Below are 24940 nucleotides of genomic sequence, written 5' to 3' on the forward strand. Positions count from 1 at the left end.
TGTCACACAGAGGATGGTATTCAAATGGAGGATAGTCATGTATCAAGTAGGACATAGTGCCACTCTAATACATTTTGATGTCTAAATTGTGTTTCCCTGCTGATACTAATGAGCAATGTACTGCACTGTGAATCTCCACACATGCAGCTCTGTGCTTCTCCAAAAACCCCAGCACCTTATCAGAGGGAAAACAGATGCAGTCAAGATGGACTACTTGTTATTCATGTCTATCATCTATCGTTCCCTCCCCACTACTACCACTTTCTTTTTCAGACACTCCAAAACTCAGTACATAAATTCCAGGGTTTCTCTGATTAAAATGATAGTTTTGCATGTTCTTCCCCATTAATAACTTTTGCCCTCTTGTCTAACTATGGTCTGCTATTGTTCACCTACATAAATCCCAGGTTTCCTCTGGGACATACTGGGGTGATAGGAAAGCACCAGATAAAAAAATTAACAGCCCAAGCCTAGACATATCTACTCCTCAGAAGTATGTCCCACTGAGCTCAAAAGGATTTGCCTAAAGTCAGTAGTGTTCACTAGGGCGTGCAGGCCACACCAAGTGACACCTTAATGGGTGGGTGACACTACTGCTCTCCCAACATCTGCCTTTGGGCAGAAGCAGGCTGTGGTGTTCACCCGTGTCCCTTTAAAATGCTGAAGAGATGGTGTGAATGGGGTGAGGCTCAGTGGGAGGAGAAAGGAAAAGCCACAGGATTTTTTAAAATAATGTTTTAATAATTTATTTTTGTTTGTTTTGTTTTGGTTTTTTGTTATTTTTTATTTATTTTTTATTTTTGGGGGGTTTGGTTTGGTTGCTTGGTTTTAGATTTATGATTGTGTGGAATAAAAATCACTCACCAGTCTGGTGAACAGCATTTAAAAAGCTTGCTGTCCAGAAACAGCTGGTTAAGTGGGCCATTTCAAGAAACTTCTGTATAGTATGCAATTTTGTGCCACCCAGTTTCTAGTGCATCTAACATCAGAATGCTTTCCTGCTAGCTTTTGTAATCTGTTTTTCAGAGTTTTAAATAAGGGGTATTTTAATAGAACTACAGCACAGGATGTAGGTCATATAAGGCTTGTGAGATACAGGCTGCATCCACACTGCAGAAATAATTGAGATTTACACCACTTTAACTATAATGGTTCCATGCTTTGGAATCCTGGGATTTGTTGTGGCACCAGCACTCTCTGGCAGAGAAAGCTAAATTTCTCACAAAACTATGAATCCTAGAATTCCATACTATTGAGCCATGGCAGTTAAAATCATGTCAAGCTGGATTATTTCTGTGGTGTGCATGCAGCCACAGATGACTTCCCAACAATCGGGAAAGTGTATATAAGATCACAGCCTTGATTGGATGAAGGGTCTGCTGTGTACATTTCAGGATGCATCTAGGACTTTTGGGACAAAGAAGCAACTAATGGCTCATCCACCATTTTTGAAAACATAAGACCAAGCAGTTAACCAGCTCTGTCTCTAGCCTTCAAACAAAACACACAAATTCTTTGCCAGGGTACTTAAGCAGTACTCTTTGTCAGCAGCAGCACAGAATGAGAATAGTGCACAATCAATGGAGATCAAACCAGATTTAATAATAGGTTCAAAATGAGGTTTCAGTTTGAGACAGAATAAGCTCTTCATCACAGGAAAATTAGCCCAAAAGAGGCTCCTATTCATAAGCACGGCTGTCTAGCTCCTGCAAAAGGCACCCTTTGTGTTGAGCAGGTTGGATGTGTTCAGCTGTTCTTGTTCTGTTACTTCCCTTTGGGAAACTTTCCTGACAGATTTCCCTCATCTTGTTTTACATTTTTCACTCTTACAGTTCCACTTTAGTGGTCTTTTTCTATCTCGATTCTTGGAGGTGAACATAGCAGATGGGGATTGGTAAGTGAGTAGAGTCTCACTGGTTCACAAGATGCAGATGGAAGACGTGAGGTGCAATTTCCATGCTTTCATTCTAGCACTGTATTCTATAATGCTGATCCTAAATCTTGTTTTGCTGCCAAAGATAGCCTACTGATCCTGGCCTGGGAATGCAAACAAATTTATTTCACAGGGGAATAATAAGGTTGCACAGAGAGGTGGCTGCTTTTGTAGAAAATTGTCCAGGCAGCCAAGATGTAATTAAGGAATGGGGAACTTGTAGTCCTTCAGATGGACTAAAGGACCCATAATCCTTGATCATCAGCCACACCAGCTGAAGTTGATGAGCTTCAGAATTTGGAAGGTCACACACATTCCCCACCACTGATCTAAATGAAGCCCATATAAGAAGAGAAATCTTGTAGCATCTTTGAGACTAACTGAAGGAAACAAGTTGGCAGCATAAGTTTTCATAGGCGTGTTATAGACGGGCCCATAGAGGCGCCGTTATCACATGCGAGGGGCAGCGCTTTTAGACGCCCCTTGCCCCTCACACGTGATGAGAGCGTCAAAATGGCAGCGCCCCATACAGATGGGCACCACCATTTTGATGTGACGGACGTCTAGTTTCTGCACTTCGTGGTGCAGTTTTGATGCCACAAGGGTGCCATTGGTGCCTTGTGGTGTCATAACTGCACCACAAGAAGAACCCGCTTTTTGCGGGTTCTTTTTGCTGTGTGGAGGAGCCGCGCGGTTTGTCCACTATGGCTCCTTCGCACAGCAAACAAGGGCGGTGGCAGACCGCCCTTTTGAGTGGTTTGTAACACGCCATAGCCTTAAGTCTATGAATCCTCAAGGTGCTAACATGTCTCAGAAGTGTTACAAGATCTCTCTATATACTGATTCTACAGACTAATAGGGCTATATCTTTGAATTCTACATCTATGAAGAGAATAACCCATCCTGGTGATCAGTGATGTAGCTGATATAATATGATGTTGCAATGCATTTTCCTCAACTAAGTATGTTACTGCATGATGGTACAATGCCAGAGTCTCAAGATCCTCTTAGGGATAATTTTTAAAACATCTCAGTTCCTCCCCACCTAGTGTGGTGGCATCTTGCCTTCACAATCTCTAATGGCATCTGAGCATTTAGCCTTTTGAAAGTGTCACTCTGATGTCATACCCAAAACATAATAAGGCCTTCAATAAAACTGTAACCCTGATCATGGGTCCTGAACAGTGAAGCATGCAATCCCATGCTGCATTGCTATAAGCCAGAGGTAGGCAACTGTATGGGAGCCAGGGTCCATTTTACCCACATCCACATGGACTACACTCCCTCCTAACAGTAGTCCCAACTATTTCTATTTTCATAAGAGTTCTTTCCAAAATGACTGGACTGGAAGTAATATCACATCACTTCCTGTTATCATTTTGAGACGACTCTAACAAATACTGTATAAAGCTACTTGGAGATGCTTTTATATGGAGCTGTGGTGCATGATTTAGGGTCTTTCCATGTGGTTTGGAGTGGGAAAATGTCTGAAAATCCTATTTATTTATTTATTTATTTATTTATTTATTTATTTATTTAAAATGGCTAGTAGAGGCTTTGAGTGACTTCAGGGGTTGGGAAAGTAGGGTTTATTGGCTCACACTTTGCCCAACTCTCAACAAAAATCAGGATGCTACAAGTTTTACATTGGTAGGTTAATCAAATCATACTATCAGCAGAGGCACATATTAACTGTGTATTAAGAGGTAAATACTAGGAACCTTACAAACAGCTCTACCCCCATCTTCTAGCAGCAACTTATTTCCAGTATTTTCTTTTCCATTATTCCAGTACTTTTTTGATCATAGGATGAAATGAGAGAATCCATTCTAGGCAGGCTCTGTATATTAGAAGGATGCCCCTGATCTTTATTTATTTCATAACATGTGCTTTTAATAATTGGGAGCATCCTGCATTCTTTATACCGAAGGCATGCTTGCTTTAGGAAACATGAATGTTATGCTCGTGTTTTCACAGCAAATCAGTCAACTGTAGAAGTAAAGAATATGCGTGCATGACTTTTTAAACACCCATGTGCACTTTGGAAGAATCTGGTTGGCCTTATGAATAAAAACATGCAGCCTCTAACCAGAACTTTAAAGAGAATGAAAATGAAAGCTTGGAGCAAAGGAAGGCTGGGAGCATTTCCCTTAGAAGCAGCTTCCCCTTAGAGAGCTTCTGACCTTAACCTCAGTTCTGCTGATGATGATACAAGTTTCACAGACAGAAAAATATACATCAGTATTAAAATTGCAGGTGTAAATGTGTTTTCACACACACTTCACAATGTTAACCATCCCAGTAATGGAGAAATTTTATAGAGTGCTATTCTCAGGGTCAAACTAGAGATGATATGAGGACACTTTACGCTTGGGGCCACAAGTGTCTTTCTTTTTCTCAAAAACAGCAAAAAAAAGTTGCTGGGAATCCTAGGCGGGATACAGACGGGCAGGGGAAGACGTCTTGGAGGTGTATTCTGCTGAATACGGAGCCTCCAGACCGCCCGCCCCGGGGGCGTGGCTCAGGTGATGGGGCTTCCACATGGGGAGTAGTGAAGACGCCTCACCTGGGGCCGTTTCTGACCTGCAGTTTCCAAACCGCCGCCTCGGAGGACGCTGCAAAGAGAGAGGCAGCTTCCTCACGGGCAGCCAAAAACGGGGCTTTTTTTTTCCTTTTGCCGGCTGGCGGATGCGCAGCTGCGTAGCTGCGGCGCTCAGCAGCGGCGGCAGAAAGCTTATCTGCACATTTAAAGCACCCAAGCCCCTTTAAAACTTTTTCCCTCGCCCTGCCCAAGAACAATAGTGGTCTCCTGCCAGCTGGTGATCAGCTGGTGTTGGCATCCTTGTCTGCTTCCACGTTGCCAATGTCACCAGCATCATGGATGCCTCCTCTCCTTTGGTCCCCGCGCTCCTGCTGAATCTGCAATGCACAGCCACAGCTGTCGCCACTGCCACCGCTGTCCCCCTGCCATCCCCCATCACCTCCCTTGTACATATGTAAATATTTAAAGTTTTAGGGGTTTTTATTGTTAGGTGAAAATGGCACAGGAATGTGTGTAGGGGTTCACTTTAAATTCCAAACTTTCCCCGATTCTAGCAGCGCATGCGTACATGTTGCTCTAGGGTTAGGGTTAGGGTTAGGGTTACGAGTCTTAAAATGCGCTGCAGCTGTGCTGCAGCTTCCACACCTGCATGACAGCTGACGCTGCAATTAAAGCCTGACTGCAAACTGCGCATGTTCCAGGACCCCGACTCATTATGTGATGCAGCAGACACGGAGCTTTTAAATGGGCAACTTAAATTAGCAGCGTAACAATTCTGGCGTACCGGTGCAGCAGCTTACAGACGGAGCTGCGCAGCTGCGCATCATACAGAAAAGAAGCGGGGAAAAGCAGCACCTTTTTAATGCCGCTTCTTCCCGCTTGGGGCGTGCGGGCGGCGTGTTCATGGCGGCATTCAGGTAAGGGCCGTCTGAAGGCTCTACCTTCATGACGTCATGAACACACCCCTTTTTGCCCGTCTGTATCCCGCCTTTGTTTCATCAGGGATGCCTCATTCTTTGTCTCTGTACCAAAGTCCCAATCCAAATCACCTCAGTCCTGACGCTAGTAGTAACTATGAATAAGGACATATGCAGCATTAAGAGCTTAAACCACAGTGCATGCCTGTGTGGCTTTGAGGATGCATTTTCCCTGCTTTATCTGCCCTAAATGGTTTTGGCCTTTTTTTGATAAGACTCTTTAAATATATCTGTCTGAACACTGACAGGTGAAGCCCTCCTCTCCGTCCTACCACTTGGTATTTGGAGACACAGGAGAGGGCCTTATGAATAAAGGTACTTCTACAATGTTACCTTAATTGTGGAATTACTCCCTTTGGGGACCCAATCAACACTGACATTGGCTCATTTCGCTGCCGAGATAAACTTTGATTTCTTTTTAACCTTTCAGCACCAAGATAAAACTTATGTTTTCAGTCCCAGCCATTTTTTGTAAATTTCTATTTCATTTTATTCTTTTGAATGGTTTCAAATTGTTTTAGAATTGTTTTAATTTGTACCACACCATGAGATCATCAGCTGTAGGATATACATACACACACACACACACACACACACATGTGCGTGAAATGAAATGAAATGAAATAGTTTGGGGGCATTCGATTTAGGCAGAAAGATTTGCTACTTGTTTTCCTTTTCCTCCTCATACTTTCACCTTTTCATGATTTTTTAAAAATTGTACGTCTAAGTGAGTCTTTGTACACCATCTAAAACATGACCTAGAACATATTATACTGCACCTTTCTCTCTGAAATGTAAGAGTGATGTGTGTTGATCACATCCCTAAAGTCAATGTGTGCATTCTAAAAAGTAACCACAACAACTGCTCATAGCAAAGGGTGCTTCCAAGAGCAGGCCTTTGAATCTCATGTGGAATCTTCCCACCACCATCTAGGCTAGAAAAAAAAAGAGATGCCTGAAGGTAGCTGGAGGGCTGTATCATCATAACTGAATGCATGGTTCGTTCCTGCTTCTCATCTGCTTTATAAACCCAGGGGTGGCTTACACTTTCCCTTCACTCTGGAATAAAGAACGTGTGCAAGATTGAAATGCCCTATGTATATAATCCATGATCAGTGTCTTCAGAACACTTGTACTATATTAAAGCCACAGATCCCATAAATTTCATAGGGTTTTTTTAGGCAAGGAATATTCAAAGGTGATTTTGGCAGTTCCTTCCTCTGAAATACAGCCTATTCAGCACCTGGTATTCTTTTATAGTCTGCCATCCAAATACTAAACAGGGCTGACAATGACTTAGCTTCCAAGAAAGATGGAATCTGGTGCTTTTAGGATATTTAGTATATTCACATGCTATTTTAGCATTTTAGATTTTTTCCTGTCTGTGTTTTATTGTCTGGTTTTGCTTATATATGTTTGGTGCTCTGCCCTTTGGTCCTTATAAATAAATGTTGCTGTTGTTAGGGCTCCTGACAGCATAACAATAGCAAGTAGCAATAGCAAATACAGTTCTATACCGCTTATCAGTGAACTAGCACTCCCTAAGCAGTTTACAATGTGTAATCCAATTGACTCCAACAAGCTGGGTCCTCATTTTACCAACATACAAAAGGATGGAAGGCTGAGTGGACCTTGGAGCCCTCCTCTAGGATCAAACTTACAACATTGTGGCTGCAGTACTGGCATTTAACCACTGTGCTTGTGCAAACAGTTGTGCTCCCTGCTGTGTCTGGCTAGAAGATGGCATTGAATGGCACTTCAGTGAAGATTAAACTTCACTGAAATTTGTTAGACATGTTATTTTACCTTCTTGATTGTTTTCAAAATGATGTGATCTTCTGTTTCTTCTCACACTAAAGAGAGTAGAACTAATATTGGCTCTTTAGTAATGGGGGCAAGGATTCCAAAGCATGAAATTCAGTTCTATGAAACGTCAGACATTCTTCTCTAGAAATTCTCTCAATACTTATAGCTACAAACTCGCGTATATATTTTCAAGTTTTAACAATGGGGAGGAGAAGGAAATATTGAAAATTAAGGGACATAGGTACAGTTGGAACAAGACTGCTATTTTGTTTTGTTTTCCTGAAAACTGTGCTGAGTCTCTCAGAAAAGCAGCAGCCGCTGCAATTTCTCTCTCTTGTACAGGTACATTCCCTTTCTCTTTTCCATGAGTAACCATAGGTAAAGATAAAGGTATTTCCCATTGACAATGTTGTCAAGTCGTTTCCAACCATAGGGAGTGGTGCTCATCTCTGTTACTAAGTCAAAGAGCCAGCATTGTCAGAAACTACTCTGTGATCATATGGCCAGCATGATTACACAGAACACTGTTTACCTTCCCATCAAAGTGCTACCTATTTATCTACTTGCATTTGCATGCTTTCAAATTGCTAGGTTGGCAGAAGTTGGGACTAGTGTCACCCCATTATGTGGTACCCAGGCCTCAAACTGTCAACCTGCTGATCTTGCAATCAACAGAGTCAGCATCTTAACTACCTGAGCCACCGTATCCCTTTATCACATCCAGTTACCATAACTGGAAATTAATTGGTTCAGATAAAGTGAAACCACAAAAAAACAACCCACCCCAAGAACCAAAAAATATGGGCTTTAAAAGATAATAGTTCTGGACACAGAGAGTTTGGCAGTAGAACAATAGAGATCCTGGGGCATCACAGCTTGGAAGAATTACTTTTTGAAGTATAACTCCTTGAATTTTCCATCCAGCACAGCCAGTGGCCAGCTGTGATATAATAAAAACTTTACTTTTTTCAGTTTTTCCAAGCCCTGAGTGCAACATAATAATGGAGGAATGTCCAGATCTGCCAGCAGTCCACAGTTCAGAAATGGGTCTGAATTTTTGCACACTAAATTCCAGCAGCTGAAAACCAAAGGATATTGCCTTTGTGCCCTCTTTGTAGGCTCCTTGGAGGCATGAGGATGAGCTCACATGATGAACCATTGATCTGATTTTGCAGGGCTCTTCTTATGTCAGATATCATGAGTGGAAAAGCTGATGCCAAAAACAGGGTTTTCAGATCACCTGAAACACAATACTTTATTTTCAGTGCAATTCACACACAATCAGTTGCAAATACTTAATTGCTATGAAATCAAGTGAGGAATATGCATATATGAACTACTCTTCCATTTTCTGTTTAATTGTGGAAAACAGGAACTTATGTTCACACTAGGGATATAAATCTTTGCTATCTTCCTTCTCACAGGCAAGAATGAATAGAATGTACACTTTTTCTCTTCACTGTGCAAGAATACAATTTTTGTGCATTCACAGAAATACACTTTCCTCTGCACAAAAAGATATGGGTCTTGTACAGAAAACAGTTTCCTGTTGAGAAAATAAGTTTTTTCCACAGAAAAAAATCACATGCATTTCTACACAACCACATTGTCCCCAACGGTCTTTGCAAAATGTAAAACATGTTGCTGCCCCTCTATTCTGCCCACTGTCAAGAGTCCGTTACTATGCTGACAAATTAACATCAAAATACTCTTTGTATTGTCACTTTGCACTTGTCAATCTTGTCTTTGCAAGATAATATAACCTGTGTGAAGTATTTTAGGCACATGCTAGTGTACCTATTTTGCAATAAGCACCAAGCTTTTTGTAAAACATTGCCCTTTACACAGACTTCAGGACAATGTCTTGGTCCAGATGGTCATTTGTTCATATTCAAGGATGTAACTGACTGCTATCTCCTGGATCAATACATCTATAACAGAGGTGGAAATTATGTGGCCTTCCAGTTGCTGTTGGACTACATTGCCCAGCATTGATCACAATTGAATATACTGAATATGGCTGCTGGAAGCTGTAATCCAACAGTGTCTGGAGGGCACCATGATTCCACTTTTAGTTTGTAATAAGAGAATTTAGCTTCTTTTTTGTACTCTTCCACAAAGTAGTACCTTCAGTTCCCCCTCCTCACAATTATTCTATAATTAAATATCTTGTTCTTCTAGTGAACCAATTCATGGTTCTGCTACAAGCCCATTTGGCCCATTACAAGGGAGGCAGATTTAATTTTAATAGCCTTTTGTTGGGTGTAGTTGGATTCCCATGCAACAGCCCAAGCCCCGCAATAGCAAGGTGATTAAATAAAGAGATGCAGTCATCTTATGGAAACTACATTAAGGTCTATTTAGGAGGCATTAGGAAAACATCCAGCTGACGTCTGGGGACAGTGGCACATAACGAGCTCCCCAAAGGAAAAACAAGCATCCTCAAAGTCCTTGCTTGTGATTTCCATTTACCAATTAATTACACCATACCAGCACCCTGGTTTTAAAAGCATTAGCTGTCTCTGCTATAGAAATCAATGAGACTTTCTACCACGAAGCAAAACTGGAAGATTGAACTGAGTTGAATATGTTCTTGAATAAGTTGGGGAGGACAAGTAAGAAGCTTGATGCCTGATCCTAGGCATATATACTTTAGAACTGTCATCTCGGCCTCAGAGGGAGCGATCAGGCAGACCCAGCAACATCAGGGACTGCCTGAAGGAAGAGGCCCCTCCCTCCTCAACTGTCATCTCGACCTCAGAGGGAACGATCAGGCAGACCCAGCAACATCAGGGACTGCCTGAAGGAAGAGCCCCTTCCCTCCTCAACTGTCATCTCGACCTCAGAGGGAGCGATCAGGCAGACCCAGCAACATCAGGGACTGCCTGAAGGAAGAGGCCCTTCCCTCCTCAACTGTCATCTCGACCTCAGAGGGAACGATCAGGCAGACCCAGCAACATCAGGGACTGCCTGAAGGAAGAGGCCCTTCCCTCCTCAACTGTCATCTCGACCTCAGAGGGAGCGATCAGGCAGACCCAACAACATCAGGGACTGCCTGAAGGACGAGACTTCTCCCTCCATTAACTGTCACATTGTATTTTGTATTGTATTGCAATTTTTTACTGTACACCGCTATGATCATTGCGGAATAGCGGTCTATAATTAAAATTTATTATTATTATTATTATTATTATTATTATTATTAAATCTTCGGTTCAATAGAAGCAGCTCCCTAGTAAGGTTACTATGTCCTGTACAACCCTAATGGAACTCTAGGGCCCAGAAATCTCTGATATCACCATATGATGGAATACTCTGCACATGAAATGGTGGTTTCAAAGTCATAGCTGATAACCAGACCATGTTTATAATGCATATGGAGATAACATTGGGACCAGTTGCATCCTAGAAATGTGTACACCATCAGGTTTTGAACCTTTGTAGGTTAATGCATTTGCACCTCCAAGATCTACAGTATCACAGTAGCATTGTAGCTCTTCCTCCTTCAATGATATCATTTAAACAATGATCCCAGTTTTGTGATATGGAAGAGGAGAGACAGAAATTGTGGAACTGATTTGTAATCACCTGGGGACTTTTGTACCTTCGTCCAGTTTATGGCATAATGGGTTGTCCTTTACCAGCTGTTACTATTGAAGAACAGGGTAGTGAAAACCACACTGTTACAGTGCAAGAACAACCAAGTATGTTTATCAGTTATGTGGCAACTTAAAATTATTGCTTAACTGCCTGCCTTCAGTAGGAAATATTCTAGGGAGATAAAGGGGCTCAAATGAACACTGTCTCCAAGTACATCCAAGCTGAATGTTTTAAAAGCAATCATCTGTCTGTGACTGCTTGACTTAACCAGTATTTCCAAGCCCACCACCCACCTCCATGCAATGATACCATTTTTGTTTCAAAGCACCCTAGGAGATATACTTTCCAGCATTTTACAGATGAGAACCATGATACATGTGACAAAGCAGCATCAGAGTGTGGTCAAGATGGTAAAAGTTATTAATGAAGAACAGACAAGCTAGGGGAGACTGCAGCAGATATCATTGTTTGAGCCTACTGGGAAAGGCAATATTCTGTTCCTTCTCTCCTAGGAGGTCTACTGGGCCTAGGAGCATAAAAAGTCCCATGTGTCCTTGAAGATCAAGTACATACCCAGCTATGCCTGTATTTTGTATCAGTAGTGACTTTATTTCACTTTAGTGTACCCTTTAATCTAGTTTGACTAAAGATCAGGGCCTCCAGAATATAATGGGAAAGATAGGGGGAAATAGCATAGGTGACATAAGAATGGCCAAATATGGACAGAGCTTTGCAAATATAGTTGCGCTCTCAGAAGATTCCCACAAGAGTCTAAAAGTATGTGTGGGAGGAATTCCTACAATCCACCTCTCTAATAAGGAGCAGCTATTCCCTTTTTGGACTTGTGTCCACTGACGCTGCAACGTTTCCTTCTCTACCCTGGTTCCTTCTCAACCTATTTTAAAAATTGTCAGTGACAGACAGATTTTTCATTCTTCACCAGAAGGAAAAACACCAGCATTGGGTCCTCACTCCATTTATCTTCAGTTTCAGTGGTTTTTTTACACAAAAACACTGAGTAAAAGATTTTGTGTGAAATACACATATATTTGGTACTAAAGAACCCAACACAATGTTTGTACAAATCCTTTTTTTCTCTTTTCTTCTTTTTTTGCAAAGCACATATGGCCAAGGACCTGCATATGGAAACAGTTTCTCCCAAAGCTGTCCTTCACAATCCTACCTTTGAAGACTTACAGCCTCTTTACAGCATAGCTGTTGCTGAAATGCTGGAGAGCAGGGAGGTGAGGAATGAAGTGCCCAGCCCTCTCTGGCCATGTGGTATGGCTACACCATTGAGCTGCAGAGTCCCTTATGGATCCTATCACAGCTCTGTCTTGCTCTTGCTCTCTCAGCATGCCCTGCAACCAGAAGAGGAACGGAAACATCATTACCCACTGGGACACCCTCCATCTCCTTAGAAATGGCTGTTGAGCAGAAGCTTCAAAGCTTCAAAGTAGCATATTGGGAGCACTTTTCATCATTATGATCATGCAACAACTGTATTCATGAAATGGAATAGTTACAATGTACTAAGTCAGGTTTACAACATCATAATCATTGAACAGAATGCCAACCAATGTTTTTCTGCACAAATATAATTTTTGCAAAATAAAAAAAGTTCCAAGATGTAAAAAGCCATCAAAAATGCACAAAATCTCTTGCAATCTTATTCAGAGGACAGAAAACATCCAAAAATTTTCATTCTTGTGCGTGAGAATAAAATAGTAAATCTGCATCCCCAATGACATGTGCAAAATTGTAAAGGGTTCTCCCATCGGTGAAATGTTGTTTGCTCTCAATTGCCATGTGGGTTGATTCAGAACTGTTCACTTGTTGAAAATATCACATTCTTAAGGTTTTCTAAAACAAGCCATTGGGAAATATTTGCACTTTTCAATGTTTTCTCTGTCATGAAAGCAGTGTAATAATTTTGGTGCCATCACTGAAAAGTGAGTGTTATCTGTATAGATATATTGTTATACACTTCCTACTTTCTGGACCCTGAATGGTGAGAAATGCTAGGTTTTTATTTATTTATTTATTTATTGCTGAGAGAACACTAGAGACACATGGTATCGTTGTAATATTTACATTCAAATAACAAATACGCTGCAATAAACAGATGGCACACAATTGCCAATTCAGCATCAGATCCCCAGATGTGGCTGCCATTCCCAATCTGCATTCCAGTACTTCAATTAATTCTGTGTTTCATCTTTTTTCCTTTCTTCCACCATCCAAACTCTAGTTCCATGAGGAACTATTTGCGACACGTTGGCCAGAATCTTCTTGATGCCATAAAATGGGATAATGTTATTACACCAGGATATTTATTCTGGGTTGTTACAGAAGAAGGGTGTGTATGTGCTTTCAAGTCAACTGTTGTCTTATGATGAGCTCATGAATTTCATAGGGTTTTCTTAGTCAAGTAATATTCAGAGGTGGTTTTGTCAGTTCCTTCCTCTGAAATATAGCCTACAGCACCTTATATTCATTTGCTGTCTTATATCCAAATACCAACCAGGGCTGATACTGCTCAGCTTTCAAGATCAGACAGGATCTGGTACTTTTTGGGTATTAAGGTGAATATTTAATACCTCCTTGTTAAATCCTCTCACCACTGTAAAAAGCAGCTTCCCAGCACTAGAATGTGTCTCCATGGTAATTTAATTGCAGGTGAGATTTAGGAAGCATCCAGATCAGTTCTGAGAAGAGACATAGTCTCCCAGTCTCCAGTATACACTAATATACCCATTGGAGAGCTGGGACAGTGACATTTGCTTTCTTCTCCAAGCTACAGAACTATAGCTGAACTCTGCCCATGTATCTTCCCTCCCCTAGCCACTAATATCCATGGGTTGTGTGCTCTGGTCATTGGAAGCTGTATTTCATTGGAGGCAGAAGAGGTTGTCCAGCAGAAGTGCACAGGCTGAACTTTATACTCTGACTCTACAATGTAGGATCTCAGTCTAGATGTATAATTATTATTGGGCATATTTAGCTTAGAGAAGACTTAGAGGTAACTGGATAGCAATTTTTAAATTTTCAAAGGGATGTCATACACAAGATGAAGTAAGCTTGCTTTCTGCTGCTTCAGAGGCTAGGACACAAATCAATGAATTCAAATTACAAAAAAAAAATCACTTAAACATTAGTAAAAACTTCCTGATAGTAACTGTGCTTCCAGACTCACAGAGAGATGAGTTTACGATCCAAGGGGAATCTTCTTCCCTGATGTCTGCATGACTTTACAATGGCTCTGGGAGAAAGGCTGAAACTACCTGCCAATGGGAATCAAGTTGTTGTCTGGTGGGAAGGAAGTTTCCCCTCAGGTCCAGCATGTGAACATATAAGCCCGCTCTCCAGCATACCAAACTCCAGCCATCCTGGAGTTTCTTCCCATCTGCCCTTCCTTGGTGTCAAACTTTATTGTACATCTGTTTATTGTCACCACTGAAGATGGGAACGCATGCAATCCAGATACAGCATGGTGGCATTTTTTAAATTGGGAGGTCCAACGAACATTGGGGAGGTACCCTTAAGGAATTTGGGGTGTGTGGAAAGTGACAGGCATACCAGCTCGGGAAGGATGCCTAGTGTGCCATGCTCGCAAGTGACAGGGGATACAGTGGATCAACTCATGTGGAATCCCATTGCTATCATCTCAAGCTGTTCAACTCACTGTCCAATAGGTGGGTTGGCTGAAGCCTGGATCTGGTCCCACAATAACGCCAACTGTATGTAATAAATAAAAGTTGTGGCCTTATTATTGCAGTCATGTTCTGAGAAGCAAGGGTCCCCCTTAGATCTTCAAAAGTTGTTCAACAGTTGCCTTGGAGGGTGGTAGATTGTCCTTCTTTGGAGGTCTTTAAATTGAGGTTTGGTGGCGATCTCTCATGAATGTTTCAGATGTGTGTTAATAGTTGGACTAGATTGCGCTTGTGGTACCTTCCATCTTTATGATTCTATGATAAAACATGTCTGTGCTACAAGTTCACAGCAGGCATGTGAGTGAAGGGATAGGTTGTTGTTGTTGTTGTTGTTGTTAGGACTACAGTGTGTAAGGGAGGGGAATATTACAAATTTTAGATTTTAAGATACTAACTTGTCTCTATGTACTCAGTAAAGTAGCTTCTTTCAACCTGGTGTCGTCCAGATATGCTGCATTACAATTCACACACACCCTGGTCAGCATGCCCCAAGACCTTGTAAACACTAATACAAAATAGCATCAGGAAGCAGAAGATTTTTAAATTGATCAATTCCTGACTTTTATCATTGTCTTTTTGTCTTTTTCTAAACTGCTACTTTTATTGTGTTCTGTTATTCTTAATATTTTCAATAAGAAATAGTTGTTTGACAGGATGCTTCGGCATTATTTACTGGATACTTAATGTTATAACTAGATATGGAGAATTTCAAAAAGTTTGTTTTATGTTCAGCTAAGCTCATGCACCTCTAACATTAGTGTATAAAGCTAGACGATATCTCCATTCCATAATAGGGAAATATGAGGGGGGGGGGGGCTTTACCAGCTAATTTGTGCCTAGGAGGCAGCTCTTAACCCCCCCCCCCCAAAAAAAAAAAGGCAACGGACAAAACTCAGCAATAATTGCAGCTGGGGCTACATGCTATAACTCTTTTAAAAAATGAACAACACAGTACCATGAAACTCAGTTCAAAGGTGTTTGAGAGCAGGGACAAGCCACGGGCCTTCTACTGTAGCTCCACTATTAGGTAAAATTGCTAAATCTATACCAAGAATTGACCAGCCTATATTCCTTGTGTGACTATTAGCAGAGAAGAGCAGACAAAGAATCAGTAATAATGAGTGATAAGCACAAAACCATTAATTAGAACTGAAACCCCAAGCTGTCATTTTGCACACTTACCTGGTAAAATACTGCGCCCAACTGCTTCAACACCATCAGAACTCTATATTGGGTTACTGGAACTGTAAAAGTCATTTGACAAACTGCCAACACAAATGACCATCTGAAGGCTGATGGTAGCATCACCAACAGACCCACCTAAAAGAATTCCCATGAGGATACCAATACTGTAAGAGGATGGCCACCCTTCTCCACCCCACCCCAGAGCAGTGGTATAACTAGGGTTGGTGTCACCCAGTGCCGTAACGCGAGGTGTCACCCGCCGCTGACCTCCTCCTGTACCACACCATACAGGATCCTTAGTAATGTTTTTTGTACTAATGTTACTCATAAATCATAATTCCTGCATATGACTGAATGTCATGGTAATAGTTGTGAGATAAACACCTAGCAAAATTAAAATAATTCCTTTAAATTACAATATCATATGTATAGCCTTAGTGCACTTACATATACATAGTTTCATGTGGCTGAAGTTAAAATTTGGTAAAAGGTTATGTTTTTAAAGAAAATTTTAAAAGAATAACATTTATTTTTTTAAAAAAAATACTTTTTAATTAAAATTTAATTAAAAACAAAACAAAACTCTGGGACCTCTCCTTTCTCCTTCCACTGAGCTTCACATAATCTCTTCAGCAATTTAATAGGACACAGGTGAATACCACAGACTGTTTCTGGCAAAAGGTAGATGCTTGAGGAGCAGCGGTATCAACTCCACTTTATTGTTTCACCTGGTGTGGTCCACAGTCCCTGCACCCCCTTAGTGATGCCACTGCTCCAGAGATACCAGTTCTGTATTATTACCTATGTTGTTACCATTCATTTTTTCATCTATTCATTTCTTCATTCATATCCTCCCTTTCCCCCAGAACTGAGATTCACAAAGGTTTAAAGCAGTTAAATCAAGTACAAATGAAAATACAAGTGGATAAACTTTGAGTTTATCCACTCTATATAATTATAGCAGTTTGATCCCACTTTAACCATCATGGCTCCATTCTATGGAATCTGGAATTTGTGGTTTAGAAATATATTTCAGAGAGCTGTACTCCTGGAGTTCAGAATTCTGCAGACCTCACCAAACTAAAAATACTAGGATTCATTATAATGGAGCCATGGCCGTTGAAGTGGGATCAGATTGCTGTAATTATGTAGTGCAGACACAGTTAAATGCAATCGAGGTATTTAAAAAATTAAACTTGTTAAAAATAGACATTCAAGATTGATGATGATGATGATGATGATGATAAACAGCTCCTTATTAAAAGCCCTTGCAGTCATTTTTCAAAAGGCTATCATTTTTTTAAGCTTCTAAAGGTGCCTTTTGATGGAAGGAGAGCAAGGAGAGAGCCAAACTGATCTCCTTAGGAAGGAAATTCCCAAGTTTTAATGGTCCTCTGGAAGGTTTCTCTTTTAGAACCAGCTCCATTAAAAAGAGGAAAGTAATGACTAATCCATAGGATAATCTTTCTACTTAAAGATGAGGTCCCACATTGTTCCCCACTATACCTTGAGAATAAATGCTACGTCTTCAATTATGAATTGTTTTTGGATGATGTCTTTCACCTCATTTCACATTTCCAATCTCCAGTGAAAACATTGAATCTGGAAAGATTATTTTCAAAGCTAAGTTTGATGTTGACTTTTTTAGGGGGGGGAGCAACATGTTCATTGTTTTTGCATGTTACTTTATAAATAAGGTGATAGTAATATGTTGTTAATTTTAAATTATTTTAAATCCCTTATTTAAAGATAAAAATTGGTACACCAAAAATGAGGTGATCTGTTTTACATTATATCATCAAAGGAATATTGTTGTGATTTTTTTTACCTCCCATAATAATGCATTCTGTATGTGTTTACACGTAATACATTACTTCAAACTCCGGGAAATACAGGAAGCACACAACTTTCCTGTTGCAACAGCTGTAATAGCTGCCAGTCTGTTTCCTGACACAATTCAAAGTGCTGGTTATGACCTGTAAAACACTATATGGCTCAGGTCAACATTAAATGAAGGGACATAATATCCCATATGAACCTGACTCTGTTTGGAGATCTGCTGGGAGGTCCTTCTCTCTGTCCCACCATCCTCACAGGTACATAGAGCCTTCTCAGAGGCTGCCCCCAGACTCTGGAACTCCCTTCCCAGAAAGGTTAGAATGATACCCTCCTTGCTATCTTTACGCAGACAGGAAAAGACTTTTGTTTTGTTTTGTCAGGCCTTGGAAAACTGGTCAGGAGGAAAAAGCCCTGCACAATGTGCTCGATTTTCTATTTGTTCTTTTCCTGTTAATAGTTTATATTTTTAACTAGTTTTAATATTTTGATAGTTTGATTGCATTTTTAACATTTGTATGTTGTGAATGTTTAGCTATGTTTACTTTAACTGTTCTAAGCCTCTTCGCATCCCAAACTGAGAAAAAGGTATACTGTATATACTCAACTATAAGTCGACCTCATGTATAGGTTGAGGGCAAGTTTTGGGGCCATGACCCGTAGATAAGTCAAGGGTAAAACCTAGGGGCATATAGCAAAAGATCTAAGAGATGAAGTAAAGCAAAGCAATGTCAAAGAACTTGCAAAATTCCAGCAGACATAACTCTTTGTGCTCACTCTTAAGGCTTGATGGATAAGAGACTAGAGGGGTTCAGTGCTTCCAGGACAGATTATACTCTTGCTTTTCACTAGGGGATGGTTCATTCTTTTAAATAAGAGTTAAAGTACAGTACTTACATCGAGCTGTGGATAAGTTGACTCAGGTTTTTTGGGTCAATTTTTTGACCCACATTTTTATATATATATATATGAGTAAATAATACTAATAATAATAATAAGGTATCTCCAAATCTATTTGAATGCCTCTACTCCACAGTTACTCACAAGGAGATTCAAAAAGACCAAAACACCAAATCAGAATCAGATTGTAGTAGGCAAAACAAAACTACCAATTGTAAAATAAGTTAAGCATTTGACTTTGTACATGTCATTTGTTCTCAATGGACAGGGCCATGATTTCCCAAGGCTAATGTTATTAGACCATGGATGCATGCATGCATGCACAGAGAGAGAACTTTCCTTATAAAGGGTGCCTGAATAAAGATTATATGCTATTGCTTTATTGTGGTGCATTTACCACAATTGATCCTTTGCCTTTATGCTTCTGCTTTCTGCAAGGTCTTTGGTTTTTATTATACCATTTCCCATAGGAACTGCGTTGAAGAAAGGATAGGCTATATTGATTTTTTCATTCTTCATGATGAACTTTCATCTTTCTTTTCCCACTCTATGAAGTGTCGTCTTCTTCTTCTTCTTCTTCTTCTTCTTCTTCTTCTTCTTCTTCTTCTATAAATCTATTAGGTTGCTGCAAAACAATAAATTTTCTTATTTAAATTTAGATTTTCTTGTTTTCCTTCAAGAAAAGGAAAAGGACCCCAGGAAAGTGGTCTGGGGTAGATTACTCAGTAAAGCCGATGATTATTATCTTTGTACAAAAACTAGATTTTAGAAAACTGGGCTCTACATCTTCCTTGATATGCTAGTTTTCTACATTAGTGCAATTTTCTACATTGGTGGTGGTACATTCCAGGGCTCCCATAACAAACCCTCGAGGCAATGCACCAACCCCTCCATGTGGACCCCAAATACCACTTTCAGTTTTTGTTTTTTGTTTTTTAAATCCCCATTTAAAATAAAATCACCCAACTTTCTAACTGGGAGCTCACATCACTCTAGAGGTGAATAACTACTTCTAGAGGTTTTCCATAGCCATAGTTTGAACTAACATAAGAGACATGGGCTCTGGGCTGGGATCCCAGAAGCACATCACTTTTAGTAACATTCATGTGCTATTCTCAGGGCTGGTCTGAAACCTCTGGCTCCCTCATGGGAAGGACAAAATGCCTGCCCATTTTCCCAACCAGTAGTTCAACTTTATTTCAACAAAAAGGACAAGATAAAGTTGCCCACCAAACCTGAGGGCGTTCAGTTTCCCTCAACACACCTCATAGCTCTGTCCTGCCCTGAAAAAAAGGGAATGGCCAGGGGCACTTTTATCCTACACAGTTATAGCATTGATTTCACTTTGTTTCAGTCACATCCTATGGAATCACACCACAATAACAAACTACAATTGCTATATTCCATAGGATGGAACCCTTACAGTTAAAACTCAGTCATAATGCTATAATTCTGAAGTGTGAAAGGGTCTCTAGACAACTCAAGAAGAACTACCAAGGTCAGGAAGCTGACCCTGCTTACCAGCCTCCTGCCTTCCCAGCCCCAAGTACTGGACTCATCAGTTTCCCCATTCCCTGTTGACAGAGATGGCTCTGTGTCTCTCCAGTCAGCTCCACTGCATGTTGTTCATGCCTTACTGCATCTGGATAGTGCCTTCTAACTCAGACAACTGCCAGCAGATAAAAGTATTAAAACACTGTAACAGCCAGCAGTAATCCCTACATGAGCTTTACAGCTTATTCACAAGTGAAACTAAGAGCTCATTTGAGCCTGGAATGTGTCTCTTGTGAAGGTCATTAATGTGACTCAGAAAATAGGGGAAAGTCATTTTTACATCAGACTCATCCTCCCTCCCTTCTTTAGGAATGTCTCTTGTAAGAATTCCAGAATCATTGCATGAGTGATCTTTCTCTCTCTCAGATTAACCTGGGAAAGGAGTAACTCCAGAGATTTCCAATAAAGCTTTTCTTTGTAATCTGTACTTCTGAAAAGTACCTATACATGTATTCACATGTGGGAAAAAGAAAAAGAAGGGCGGGATAAATCTCTGTTATCAGAGGATATGTAAATTATTTTGTGAACTACCTTTTCCTTTGTGGTCAGTAAGTGAACCATGCCTTTGCTAAAGCATACAAGTCTTTTCAACCATACCTATCTGTACTTTTGTTTTCCTGATCTGTCTATTCAGACACTACAGAAAATTATGATAAAAGAAACTTAAGTATGATTAGAGTAATGTCTGAAGTGGCAAACTGTTTTTGTGAATGACCAACAAACCGGAAAAAGAAACCATGCTTACAAACCATGGTTTATTCTACCTATGGCTTTCTATGATCTCTGAATTGACAAACCACACATGTTCCATCTTTGGAGGTCACTATACTTAGACAGTTTTGCAAAGAAGACAGGCAATGAAATTAGAGGCACAATCATATACAATGGTTTGCCAAGGTGTTTGTATTTCATTTGGATTCTACTATAATGAATGCAACACATGGTTCTGTAGTACTGTGTCTGAGTTAAAGCAACAATCCCATATTCTCAAGCACCACAATTATCTAGCCCTATGGTTATTCTACTATTCAGTGTAACCTCTTCAATCCATTCTTTTAAAAAGCAACCTATCAAGATTCCAATCAAGATCCTCAAATGCCCAGACCTCCAGGACAGATCACTGAATCATACATCTATCCGTGGCTTTTTAGACACATATAGAGACAAATATAGCTATGGGCATAGGTATAAATATACAGATTACTCTACCTGCCCAACTAAGTCTTGACAGGATTTAGGCAGACCTTGTCAGGGTTGTCAGTGTTCTACTTAGAGTAAAGGGAGAGAACGGGTTATTGAGCTGTTCCTTCTTCTTATAGAATGCTGTATACAGGTCTCATGACCATCCCTCAAACAGCTAGAAAAGGTGAGGGAAAGGGCAACTGACTGAGGGACTGCACCAATTCCCTTATGGGAAAATATGTCAATATGATAGAGGTCTATGATTTTAATACATAATATGGAAAAGGTAGTTGAGGAACATTTTTCTCCCTCTGTCCTGACTCTACTATCATTTCTTTCACAACCCAGTGAAAGACAATGGTCACAAAAGTAGTACAAATTATGGAAGTCACTCCTACAAGCTGTAGTGATAGTCCCCAACCTCAACAGCTTCAAAAAGGAATTAGAAAATTAAAGGCCGACAAGACTTTCAATGCCTATATATTAAATGGGCCCTTGGTATCCACTGGGTTTGGTTCCAGGACCCTCCATGGATATCAAAATCTGTGGATACTCAAATCTCATTAAATAAAATAGCATGGTAAAATGGTGTTCCTTATATAAAATGGTAAAATCAAGGTTTGCTTTTTGGAATATGTATATATATTTAATATTTTTGAGCTGTAGATGGTTGAATCCATGGATAAAGAATGTGGGATACAGAGGGCCAACTGTATCTCTGAATATCAATCAGTTGTTGAAAAGCACAAGTGGGAGCAGGCTGCTGCAGTCACATCCTGCTTTTAGGTTTCCTATAGGCTTGGGGATAGCTACTGGGAAACAAGATGTTGAATACGATAGGCCTTTGGTTTTATCTCATATTACTCTTCATGTATTTTTAGGGCTGGAAAATGATGTACCTTAGTGAATAGCAAGGAAAAATAAGAGTTGGGATATATACCATTAGTATTTTCTACCCACAGACGTATGATCTACTTAGACCAATATTCTGAAAGTGCATCACAAACCAGAGTCCTCTTGGTTTTTATAGTGTCTCTAGGAAGTTTCTGGTATTCACAAGCTAAATGGGCAGACTCCTGTGATAAGGACTTCTAGAATCCACATAGCCAGAACTCTTGCTGTAAAAATCCCAATGACTGAGCATCGGGGTTCTCAGCATTACCCAGTGTGTGGCTATGTAGTAGGAGGAAGAATATTCCTGGTCAAGTTTCCTGGGATGTGTCTTCATAGATTTCTTCCTGCAATCTTTATATGAAGTTTCATCCAGAAATCTGTGCAGTTCTTTTTCACTTTCTTCAGTGGGATCTAAAAATATTGACTTGTAGTCTAAGGTGTCTGAAAGCTTTTCCCTAAAACTCCAATTTCATTTGTAATAGCCACATGTGAACAGAGTTGGCAGTCAGTTTCAAATGTTTCCAAAGACTAGATGTTTCTTTGGCCAAATGGACTGGATCAGTCTTCACAAGATGCAAAGACAGAACAGAAACCCTATCAGTTCTGAGCTCTGCAGTCACAAACTCTAAAGTACCATATTTTCCGGCGTATAAGACTACTTTCTGACCCTCTAAAACGGGGTCAAAAGTTGGGGGGGGGGGGGCGTCTTGTACGCCGGTAAGAACACTTACCTGGTTGTCCTGCCAGCTTCCAAAGGGCTCCGGAGCTCTTTGGAAGCCGGCGCGAGGGTGCCTCCCTGGCTGCCGGCTTCCAAAGCCCTGCGGATGCGGAGCCCTTTGGAAGCCGGCGTTTGTGGGCATCAGGCCCCCTAAACCTGGCCTATAGTAGGCCAGGGCACTGCCTGCATGCAAGGCAGGCTTTGCAGGCCTCAGCAAAGGCCTGAGGAAAATAAAAATAAAAATAAAAAATGAGAGAGAGAGAGAGAGAGAGGGAGATAGACACACACACACAGAAATAGAGATAGATAGAGATAAATAGATAGATGAGAGAGAGAGAGAGACGGAGGGAGGGAGATAGACAGAGAGAGAGAGGGAGATAGATAGATAAATAGATAGAGATAGATAGATAGATAGATAGATAGATAGATAGATGAGAGAGAGAGAGAAATAGAGAGAGAGAGAGAGAAATAGAGAGAGAGGGAGGGAGGGAGGGAGAGAGAGTGAGGGAGAGAGAGAGAGAGGGAGATAGATAGATAGATAGATAGATAGATAGATAGATAGATAGATACGGAGGGAGGGAGATAGACAGAGAGAGAGAGGGAGTTAGATAGATAGATAGATAGATAGATAGATAGATAGATAGATAGATGAGAGAGAGAGAGAGAAATAGAGAGGGAGGGAGGGAGGGAGGGAGGGAGGGAGGGAGAGAGAGAGGGAGATAGATAGATAGATAGATAGATAGATAGATAGATAGATAGATAGATAGATAGATAGATGAGACAGAGAGAGAAACAGATAGAGAGAGAGAGAGAAATAGAGAGAGGGGGAGGGAGATAGAGAGAGGGAGAGAGAGAGAGAGAGAGAGAGAGAGGGAGATACACAGAGAGAGAGGGGGAGATAGATAGATAGATAGATAGATAGATAGATAGATAGATAGATAGATAGATCATCTATCTGAGAGAGAGAAATAGATAGATAGAGCGAAATAGAGGGAGGGAGGGAGAGAGAGAGGGAGAGAGACAGAGAGAGAGAGAGGGAGACAGATAGATAGAGAGAGAGAGATGAGAGAGAGAGAAAGAAATAGATAGATAGAGAGAGGGAGAGAGAGAGAGAAATAGAGAGAGGGGGGGATGGAGAAAGAGAGAGATAGTTAGAGAGATAGAGAGAGGGAGATAGATAGATAGATAGATAGATAGATAGATAGATAGATAGATAGATAGATAGATAGATAGATGATAGATAGATGAAAGAGAGGGAGAGGGGGGAGATAGATAGATAGATAGATAGATAGATAGATAGATAGATAGATGAGACAGAGAGAGAAACAGATAGAGAGAGAAATAGAGAGAGAGGGGGGAGGGAGATAGAGAGAGGGAGAGAGAGAGGTAGATAGATAGATAGATAGATAGATAGATAGATAGATAGATAGATAGATGAGAGAGAAACAGATAGAGAGAGAGAGAAATAGAGAGAGAGGGGGGAGGGAAAGAGAGGGAGGGAGAGAGAGAGGGAGAGAGACAGAGAGAGAGAGAGGGAGAGAGAGAGAGAGAGAGAGAAATAGAGAGAGAGAGAGGGAGGGAGGGAGATAGAGAGAGAGAGAAATAGAGAGAGAGAGAGAGAAATAGAGAGGGAGATAGATGATAGATAGATAGATAGATAGATAGATAGATAGATAGATAGATGATAGAGAGAAATAGATAGAGATAGATAGATAGAGAAGTAGATAGATAGATGATATATATATATATATATATATATATATATAGAGAGAGAGAGAGAGAGAGAGAGAGATAGGGAGAGAGAGAGAGAGAGAGAGAGATAAGCAAGCAGGCAAGCAAGCAAGCAAGCCAAGATTAGAGAACGAGTTGGGGTAAATGTAGTGATGTTTTTAAAATTTTTATTTGATGTGCATTGGAAGAGGGGTGGTCTTATACGGCAAGTATATCCCAAACTCTATATTTTAACTGGAAAAGTTGGGGGTCGTCTTATACGCCCAGTCGTCTTATACACCAGAAAATATGGTATATGTAATGCTGACCTGCTAAGCTTTGACTTGTATGTTTCATTTCTCACACAAAATTCTTTGTTTCATCTTTTCC

At 40.5% G+C, this 24940-nt stretch overlaps 1 protein-coding gene across 3 annotated transcripts in view; it reads left to right on the forward strand.

Moving 5' to 3' along the window:
- Positions 1–24940, forward strand: part of LRRN2 (leucine rich repeat neuronal 2) — a 217050-nt gene that overhangs the window by 188350 nt on the left and 3760 nt on the right. The window contains exon 1 of one of the 3 annotated variants that reach the window (XM_089514567.1): positions 24644–24776. The exons of the other annotated variants lie outside the window; for them this stretch is intronic. The gene's annotated coding sequence lies outside the window, so the exon portion shown is untranslated. Of the gene's footprint in view, positions 1–24643; positions 24777–24940 lie in introns of those variants that run through there. 3 annotated transcript variants of the gene reach the window in all.

Source organism: Sceloporus occidentalis, unplaced genomic scaffold (assembly GCF_023333645.1).
Source record: "Sceloporus occidentalis isolate IW3139 unplaced genomic scaffold, rSceOcc1.0.p SCAF_3, whole genome shotgun sequence".
In the NCBI taxonomy this organism is placed as follows: Eukaryota; Metazoa; Chordata; class Lepidosauria; order Squamata; family Phrynosomatidae; genus Sceloporus; species Sceloporus occidentalis.